The 10650-nt window shown below is 37.6% G+C and overlaps 1 pseudogene across 1 annotated transcript; it reads right to left on the bottom strand.

The window, feature by feature from the left end:
* Positions 1–9514: 9514 nt before the first annotated feature.
* LOC105542524 lies at positions 9515–10643 on the bottom strand (annotated as a pseudogene). The gene has a single exon (XR_001006479.1). The product of XR_001006479.1 is annotated as an uncharacterized protein FLJ39653-like (transcript).
* Between the last annotated feature and the right edge of the window lie 7 nt (positions 10644–10650).

Here is a 10650-nt window from a genome sequence, read left to right on the forward strand (position 1 = left end):
TGGGGTGCCCTTCTCTTATGCTACATACCCTCTGGTAAGATGTCATCCACTCTCTTGCCCTCATACCCAGATGCAAATGCTTACAAATCTACGTTTCATCCTAGACTTCTCTCCAAATCAGCATACCTATATACACGTACCTATGTTCTGGACTTTTCTCATTGGCTCTTCCATAGGCAGAAGAATGTCATTCAGATTCTGAGGCAGTTTTGGTTTTAAGGACCAAAATGAAACAGACAAGGGCCAAAATGATACACAGCAAAATTTGTTATAGATGAAAAGCTGACTTGAGAATCACAGATCATCAGTAATATTTACAGTTGAAAAAATTGTCTCATGAAACTCGCTGGTTACAAAAAAAGGTAAAATACAACTGAAAATATCAAAAACAGAAAATGGTAAAAAATTATTATTGCTCACAAATTAATGAAAAATCAAAAAAAGTAGATGTACAAAATTTGACATGGTAAAAATAGTAGAGCTAAAATGACATTTACCATGAAAAAGTTATATCTGTAAAAATTTGACAAAGATGATGATAAAGAAGTTAATAAATCAATTATTCATTGTAAAATGTACACAAGAAAGATTTTGTCCTGATGGAAACAGTGCCAGTAAAATAAAAATACAGGAGGGAACAAATGGGAAAAGATTAAATTTGCCATACAGGAAATAGGTCAAGAAATTAAACTAGCTTAATGAAGTTAACCCTTGAATAAATCTTTACCACAAAATTCATCAGTGTTGATATCATCTTGATGGCAACGTTTATATTCAAGAACAAAAAAAACCCAGCAGGGTCAAAACATACAAGAGCTCAAAATGATGATGTCAAAATGTCCTGCACTCCCTATAGGCACTTCAAATTCCACAATTTCCACACTGGAGTCACTTTCCATTCCCTACCTATACCCTAAACTGCTTCTCTTGCATTTCCTATCTCTGAGAATAGCACCATCATCCCCAAGTCAAAATTCTGTACATTTCCCCTGAAATTTCCTCTGTCTTCCTTACGCACTTTTCCCCCACCTGTACACTGTATCACATCCTGCCTTTTCTGGCTCCTAATTATCTCTCAACGTATTCTCTCCACCCCATTTCCACTGTAACTCCTGCTGTTGAGGCCATTAACACTTTTGTGCTACAGCCTCTTCACTGGTCATACTGATTCTCTTGACTCCCTCAAACCATTCCACATGCCAGCAAGGAAAGAGATCTTCCTAAAATGCAAATCTAATCATCTACTCTTCACAGGTTCCCTCTGCCCTGTGCCTAGCTTGCAAGGCCCCTTGTAATATTTATATCTGCAGCCTAACCCCACCATCACAGCTACATTACACCTCCCTCTGTGCCTTAGACTTCCCATCCCCTCCCTGGTTTAAAGGCATTACGTACAGTTCTCCTTCTACTTCAAATCCTGCTGCTTTCAACCTAAACCCTATAACTCCCATGCTAGTGAATTCTTACTCATCCTTTGAGAATTATGTTGCAACTATCTCCTAGTCTTTCTCTACTACCACATTGTAAAGTTCTTAGGACAAAGTCATGACTTACTCACCTTTATATTCTTAACACCAAGTACAGTTACACTTGTAATTACTGACATGTAATAAGACTTCTCCATATATTTGTTGAACCAATGAATGGAGCTTCTTTAATCTTCACAACAATCCTGCATAGCAGATATTACTATTGTTGTTTTAAAAAAGCTCAAAGAAGTAACTTGCCCCAGTCCCCACAGCAAGTAAGGAGCAGTTTGGATTCAACCTATATTAGTTTATAAGGTGCATGTTATGTCTATTCTACCATGCTCTGTCTTTCAACTAGATGCAACCAAAATACACATATGGACACAGTTCCTACAAATATGGGATCGAGAGCTGACGGGGGGAGTAATGCATTAAAAAATAGTTACAACGCAGTGTGGCGTGCACACTAAGACGCTAAGATGCATGAACCATGGGTGTATATTGAAAAGAATGACCATGGGAAGTTAAAAAGACTGTGAGGGAGAATATTAGAGCTGGGGCTTAAAGGATGTGGAAGAGCTTGACTGGCAAAGTTGGGAAGAGAGTCCTGGGCAGATGTAGAAAATAAGTTGCTTTCTTACACCTCAGTTACTGCATCAGAATAAGTTTAGGAAATTAATATTCCTTGAGTGTAGTATAGATGACAAAGCTGCTAATGCCAATATTTTGAAACTCTAAAATAATTAAATGTACAAGAGTATAAATCATCAGCAAGGATGATTTCTCAGAAGCATTGAGCATTATACCGAAAGTGTCTTTCTTGGGTGCTGCCAGAGACCTCAGGCAGGCCATTATGAACGTATTTCTTCATGCCTTGTGCTCATCATTGTATTCTTCCGGGTTCCAAGTGCTAATTAAAATTGCACACTGACTGCCAAAGAAAAAGCAAAAGCGCTTACATTAAAATAATGTGTCTAAATTAAATGGCTCAAAACAGAGAGTCTGATTCCAAATTGACATACAGTTCTTACCCTACTCCATACCTATTGGGGGATTAGGCTGAGACTCAGACACAAAATTGAATACATAATGTCTTCTTCCTGGTATTTATACTTACTGACAATAATCTAGAACTTTAAAGTTTACAAAAGACTGCTTCCAAGCCATCGACATCCCATTTCATCCTTTCAATAGACTGAAATGATTTGATTTGAGGTTCTGAGGCTAAATATGATTATTTTATATGTGAATACATTGCCTATCATTAAAATGTATCTGTGAGTTGCTGTCAAAAAATGTTAATCCTTAATGAATGATTTATTGTCTTATAGCCAAACAAAACAACAAAAAAATTTTTTTAAAGTTTGTTCTATGAATGTTCTGCTGAAACAACTTTTCAGGAAAAAAAAAAAGATGGTAAAATGTCTTAACTAGATCCTGGACTTGGACATTGAGAGTAAGACTTAATGCATAGTAAATGTTCAATAAACAGATTATTGTTCCAATTATTCTTGTGAAAATTTTGTAGAAATGCAAGCATATCCCAATATACACCAGATTAAAAACAAACAAACAAACAAACAAACAAACAACCAGAATTACTCTTCAACATGTGGAGATGGCCAAGAGGAAGTGTTGGCAACCTACAAATGCCCTAATTCCTCATTTCACTTCCAGGTCATTCTTCTCCACTCTCCTTAAGTCAAAATGCTCTATCCCAGCCCCATTCATGGTCTACTATTTAGCCTTGGAAATCTCATTCTGCCTGTGCTCTAGCGCCCACCTGTCAGGCCGTTCAGTTGCCATCCTCAGCCCTGTTTTCCATCTGGCAAACAAATCTTTCCAGATCCATCTAAATGCCATTTCCTTCTAAGCTGACCTGGTCATCCCAAAGCCAAATTAATTAATCTCTCCTCTGAACTACCATGGTACTTCATATGGTCTTCCATTGTGGTACTTACTGTATAGCAATGTAATTACTCGTGGGTGGGAAATTCATCTTATTTACCTTTGTTACTCTAAGGCTTTTTACCAGTACTGGGCACATAAAATCTGGTCAACAAATGTATGCTGAATAAGAAATACTAAAGACTGCTGTTTGAAGGTAAGCAATTTCAGATAAACATTATCATTTACAGTAGGGTACCTGAGCTCACCAGAAGGATAATATTACAAATGAATGTCAGCATTTAATGCTAGCCTCAAATAACCAAAGAGGCACCTAAAAAATCACGTGACTCTAGAGCTGAAAGGAGACTTTGAGACAATCTAGCCCACCTTCTGCTACATAAATTAGGTAATAATGGCCCAGAGCACATCCACGTTCCACAACTAATAAGTGGCAGGCCTCCTGATTCTAAGTTTATAGCTTTCTCCATTATATTCTGCTACTCTCTGCATGATGAACTTTTATAGCCTACTGCCATCATTCAAGATTACTTTTTATGGTGTAGTCCCAAATATTTCACCCACTTTGGTGCACACAGGCAAAAGAACAGATTGTTTTGAGAAAACTATCCATTAGCTAAAAACAAATACTCGCATGGGCAAATCCACCTGTGTGTTTATATATGTCCCTGAAGGATTAACGGTTGCTGCCTTTCTAAAAGATTTAGCTTAAAAAAACACACTCAGAAGAAAAACCTTTGCTGATAAGCTATTTTTAAAAAATACTCCTAACATAAAGAAAACTATTTGCTTTCAAGGGAGAAGCCAGTTATACTGTCCATAAAACACCAGTGAAGAAGGCTAATCACACCAATTAGGCTTCCTCTGTGGAACACTATCAAAATATCAGAGGGAAACAAATTACAGATTTGGAGTGGACATTGCATTGCCCAAAGTCAGTGGAACCAACTGATTTTTGGACCTTAATTACTTAATACAAGACTGATTTTGTTGGATGCATTAAGTAGAAACTGTGTGTTTATCCAGCTAGTAATAATAAAATCAAATTACATGAAACTAAGTACTATTCAGAAAAAGAATATCTAGCCAAACATTTCAGATAATAAATATCAGAACTATAATAAATATTAAAATTGAGTATTTAAAAATGGGTTGCAGCACTAGAAATGAATTATTTATATTAAGACAATTGTGTTATTACACCGCTAAGTAGACGGATGAAAGGTCAGAGTGTAATTTAAAAGATGACAATGACCAGCATCTGATTTAGTCTCAGTTTTCTTAGCAATCGAATATTTACGTGTAAATTATACATGCCAAATTTGCAACCCCAGTGTATATCTGTCAAGAGTGGGCATATGCTTAGGAGAACGTGAATTAACGTTAGTACCAGCTTAGGCAAAGTATAATTAGGAGGATAAAACTGTCACAAGAAAATAATGCTTGCTAAAGCTACAATACGTTTTCTTCTTATTGCTATTTCAAAAAATTAACCACATTCTTTTCTCCTCCATGAAACTGTATACCTAAGTTATAGTATTTATTAAGCATCCACATGGAAGACAAGCAGGTAAAAGTGGTTCATTATTAGAAATTGATACTAAATTGGAAAATGTCAGAAACAAGAGAAGCATTTTACACATAAACATAGACTTAGAACTGAAAAGAAAAGCGAATAGAATAGATGCATACAAAAGGGCAATTTGAAAATCTAAGGCCTTGAAATCAGATAATCTAATTTCTAAAACCTGGAAAGCAGAAACCCTGAGAAGATTTTTGAGAATCCGAAAGTTTATCATGCATTTGCAATAAATTTGGGTATGAAGGCAAAAGAGAGAAATAAATATCTGGGTTTGCCTAAAAGATAACAAACAATAGATCCTTGTAAAAGACTGCTTTCACTTTTTAATCTCAGAAACAAGAAGGAGAAAGAAAAGGAAAAACTGCCAGAATGAAAACACTGATTAATGAACAGAATGAAAGCTAATAACAAGAGCAGGATCACAGCCCAAAAGAGCTTAAAGGGCATCGATGTCAAGAGAAAAATTACTCAGTTACCCTTAATCCATCATAGTTCAACTAGAAACACTAGAAAAAAGCAAAAAACTATCCTAAATACCGCGTAAAATCTCCCGATTACCAACTGCTATTTGATAAGTGGCCAAAAGAAGCAATAAATAACTTGCCACTGGGGAATAACAAAAAGAATAAAAAAAAAAGAAAACAAAAAAAACAACAAAAAATAACAACTCTGAAAGGCAAAATTCAAAAGGACTAGCAACAGGAACTGGGTGGTAAATAAAATCTCCCCTGCTTCCTGAATTCCAAAATGAAAGCCTTTGCCAGCTAGATTTAGAAAAAAGGATTTTTGACAGTTATCAACACATTACTGGAAGGTCTGAATTTATTCTGCAAAATGATTATTGCTAATTAACCGACTAAATGATTAACACGGTTTGAAACAGCGTCTATTTATTTTCATGGTGATAATGAGAAACACTGTTCTTTTTTCTCAAAGAGATAAATCTGGAATGGAAAGCCTGCTGAGTCATTACCAGGGGCCCTTTCATCAGTATTTTGAAATTTTCCAGAAATTTAAAGTCCAGCACAAAATACATTTTATAACTGATCATGAATAAAAGGCCCTATAAGCCAATAAGCCATGAAATTATATAGGTTCATACACTTTTATTACATAAACAGAACCCACCTTTAGGTCTTCAGAACATAATATCCTTTACAAAACACCCCTTTCAGCAAAGTAGTTTTCAAAAAGTCCTATTTACGATGGTTTCTGTCATATATTCTCATGTCAAAGAAATGCTTTTAAAAATGATGTTGCTCATGCTTTAGTTAAGGTGTAACAGGTACATTAGAATCAAAGGCACATTACTTAATTTGTGTTACATCTTCCAGAAATAAAGCGAATTGATGTCCTTTAGAAATCCATGGAATAAAGTCCAAAAAGAATAAAACATAATGCGCATCAGTCCAAAAATGATTGCCAAAGACAGAAATTATTATTACTGAAACTCAGAAATTCAAACTCACATTAATTTAGTGCAAAGGCTTGTTCTGCGTTCAGCAGTATATTTTATTTCTTTAGAATATCAGCTGCAAAGCTGTTTAGATCTTTCAAAAACATCAACTCTTCTTTCTGACGACAAAATGGTGAATGAATTAAACTCAGAACTACAGTTTGTGAAGACACATGACATTTATGATTCATGAAATAGAAGTCATGTAATGCTAAAATAAAGTTTCAACTGAGAAAGACAGATTTAATTAAAACTGTGCTCTATTCAGTGTTTGAATCCATATTATGAAAATCAACTGTACAATGATTACTGAGTAATCATCTCAAATATAACTTCAGGTGCTGTTTAATGTCACCTTACAGCAGAGTTCTTAGACTTAGGTGTGCACGGGTACAATATTGGAAATTTGTTCAAAATGTAGAAACCCTGAGGCCTGGTGTGAGAAACACAGCCTTAGAGTTCTGGAAAGTCACTGAGAAACCATCACTTCTCCTCATGTCCAGAAATGAAGGACTAATGCACAGAACATAAAGGTACATAAAAACTTACATGTCTTTGTTGTTATCAACACAATTATTGCATTTAAACTCTATGCATTCAAACCTTAGACTCAATTACAAAGTGACTGTAAGCATTTCATATTTTTCTACAAATGTTGATAGTGCATGCCTGTCTACTATTTTTATCCAGAAGGGAGTTGCATGGAGTTTAGCCCAGTATTTTGGAGCTAGAAGGGAGGAGGATCGGTCATTGAGTCCAATACTCTATAAGTCAGAAAATGAAGCAGAGAGGGGTCACCTGTGCTCCTTTGGTCAAAGACTTTAGTTGAAGGTCAGAGAGAATCCAGGCCATTTCCTGACTCGGGATTCTTTCAAGTTAGCAAATATGTGATGTTTTTATTACTCAGGAAAAGTGTATAGAACTACTTTCAAAAATATTTTAGGGACAATACACTAGAAGTGTTATCAAGAGATAAACTGCTTTGTAGTTAAAAAGTGAAAACTACAGCCTAAATGAAAGGAAGGGAGAATAAAAGGAAAATGGTATTTTTTTCAGCTCTCATTATACAAGAGATGATGACCCACTTACCAATGAAAAGACACTGAGGGCCACAGTGACCCTCTGAGACCCTCTTTCCAGGGTCACACAGATAAAATATGTGGCCAAAACAGCATCTTTCCCAAGGCTTATAACTGTAGGCCCTTGTACTACACTGTGCTATACCTGGTAGGAAAGAATATAGAAATACAAACTAAAAAACATCACTTATTTTAAAAGTCTTGCTATTTCATGAAATGGCAGACCATAATGATTTGGTGTGGACATTAAACAAAAAGAGTTTACATGCCTCATTAAGATAACTTTCTGGAGCTTTGAATCCATGGCTTATACGTAAGGGGTTCAGTATATTTTGTTTAGCCACAAAATCCCAATTGTTAAATCTTTAATTACTGAAATATGAAGTTATGCAATTTATGTTTGAAATCTGCATATGCTACTCACCAAATTTTTGTTCTTTAAAAATGACTGTTTTGCAATTTTCAAAACACAGTAGCTTCATAATGCATATAGCAATCACAAGACTTTATCAATCTCTGGTTTCTGAACTCACATCCAATATTCATCACTTTCCTCTACTGAAATTACTCCCCACCTGTGGAGTATTTTTTTTCTTTTTAGTGCAGACATGCTACAGCATACCATCTTATTGTTTGTGAAATCAATATTTAAATTGATTCAGGAAAAGTGTATGGAACTAATTTCAAACATCTTATAGAGACAATTCACTAGAATTACCCCTAAAAACAGTTATAAGATAAAACCAGGATTTGGATGACAATGATGGGCAATATTGTCATTGTCATCCAAATCTTCGTTTAATCTTATAACTTAATTCAGAATGTTATTTGATGCCTATTTAATGGCTAAGGTTGCTATGTTTCTTAAATACTCATATTGTTTTTCTAATGGTAATACCATAAATCCAAGCCTGTATTTTTCTTTTTACAACTGATATAAAGTGCATTATGATATTTTGACTGCTATTTATCCTCCTCGGAGAACTGCTGATTCTTCTATGCTGCATAAATATTTCTTATTTTAAGGTAATTTGTAACCTAATACTTTGAAGATTCCAAATACATATTGGAAAATACTATTTTCCTGGATTCTAACTAAGTTGCAACACGTTGAATTAACTCAAAGAAAACAATTTTCTATATGCAATAAGCTATTTGATTATCTGATTATCAACACCCATACAAGGGAAGAATAGCTGAAAAAAGTATTTTTACTAATGGTTGTTTCTAAAATGCTTTTTTGTATGTTGACTTCAATATAGGTTTGAAATTGTGCAGTTTCACATGTCAGATATAACAAAGCAGCTTCAGTGAAAAGATTCAACCGAAGAGAAGCTACAAGACCCTCAACTTGCCCACATCTGCATTCCCACATTTCCAATTTGTTCCTCCTGCTTCAGTCAGTACCTAGCCTTGGCATGGCTGCCCTTTTTTTTTTTTTTTGGCACGGCTGCTTCCTCCTCTTCTTTTTTTTTTTTTTTTTTTTTTTCTTTTTTTGAGACGGAGTCTCACTCTGTCGCCCGGGCTGAAGTCCAGTGACGCAATCTCGGTGCGGTTCACTGCAACCTCCGCCTCCCGGATTCAAGCGATTCTCCTGCCTCAGCCTTCCAGTAGCTGGGAATACAGGCGGGCAGGCGCCCGCCATATGCCTGGCTAATTATTTGTAATTTTAGTAGAGACGGGGTTTCACTATGTTGGCCAGGCTGGTCTCGATCTCCTGACCTCGTGATTCGCCCGCTTCGGCCTCCCAAAGTGTTGGGATTACAGGCGTGAGCCACCGTGCCAGGCCCTCTCTCTTCTATTTAAAAGGATAGGCACAGCCTTTGGAACCGAATGTCTTTCCTCAGGCCTCATAATAGAAAATTAAGAAAGTCCATTCTGACAACTGGCTGCCTTAGGAAACAGAATTTGGGATTCTTACCCTTCCAGCTCCTGTCGAGTCAAAGGCAAAGGCAATAACCCAATAAATGTGGTGAGACAGTAAATGGAAACTGACATAAACATAGCAATAAAAGCCTACTTCCCTCTTTGCAATCAATACATAATGGAATGGGTATGATTTTACACCATAAAAGATCAGAGAATAATAGAATTTGGGCTGAATAAAGCTTAGAAAGAAGTCACAACACTTTCCATACCTTTTGATTTTCAAAACGATTCTTAAGATTTGTCGAGAATATTTGTTTTCAATTGTTTCAGTGAGGCTCAGTTTTGACCACATGCAACGAAAATAGAGAATTTCATGGAGGATCATCACAGGATTGGCTTAGAAATGTAATCCTGTGAGCTGTCCCGTTTCATAAAGGATAAGGTTCCGACGCCTGCACCGAATGTTCCTCCTTTCAAGGAGGCTGGGCTCCTAGCTGCTGGGGCATTTTTAATCCATCTTGGGCTCTCACCTCTGCCTCCTGCTCAGCTGTCACAATGCCAGGCGGCTGTGCAGCCCAAAGCAGCCCACTCCGTTTTGAACTTGCTCAGTTTGCAATCAGGTAACCCGCTACCGACAACAGAACCCTCAAGGTTCGTTTATATGCGGTTCTCAAGTTTAGGTCTAGGGAAGTTTCCAGGAAGCTTAGTGTTCGGGGAGGAATTCGTTTTGCTTTTGCTAATCAAAGAGACACAAAAGCACATCTGAGTCCCAAAGCTGGCACATGGGAAATCGCGGTACCACTGTCCCCTCACCAGAGCGCGCAACAATCACTTGCGGAGCGGGTAAAAGGTCCGCATCTTCCCCGAGCCTGGGGCACCTTCGCTCCCACGGCCCCAGCTGGTGGTGGTCTTGACACCACGCTCGGTGCGGGGTCACACGCCAGAGCTGGAAAGGGAGGTCCAACCCCAAGTAAAGCGACAGAGTAAGGACACAGTGGTGGCCAAGGGCTGTCTGCTAACCCCAGTCCCTAAAGACAGTGTGGAAAGCCCGTCCCAGCGCCAGCCCTTGAAGCGCTCTGCTGGTCCGGCCGCGGCCCCTCCCCTGCGCGCCCCCACCTGTTGTGAAGCTCCCCAAGCTCCTTCTAGCCCAAGTGCTTTGGAAACTGCCAAAGGACACTCAGAGGCCAGGGAATGTGACAGGCAAGCATAAATATGCAGAAGAGATGGAACCAAAATAGCGGGCACGCAGGGCCGGAGCTCACGGGGGTCGGGGATCTGGAGCCGGGC

Source organism: Mandrillus leucophaeus, unplaced genomic scaffold, assembly GCF_000951045.1.
Source record: "Mandrillus leucophaeus isolate KB7577 unplaced genomic scaffold, Mleu.le_1.0 Scaffold261, whole genome shotgun sequence".
NCBI lineage: Eukaryota > Metazoa > Chordata > Mammalia > Primates > Cercopithecidae > Mandrillus > Mandrillus leucophaeus.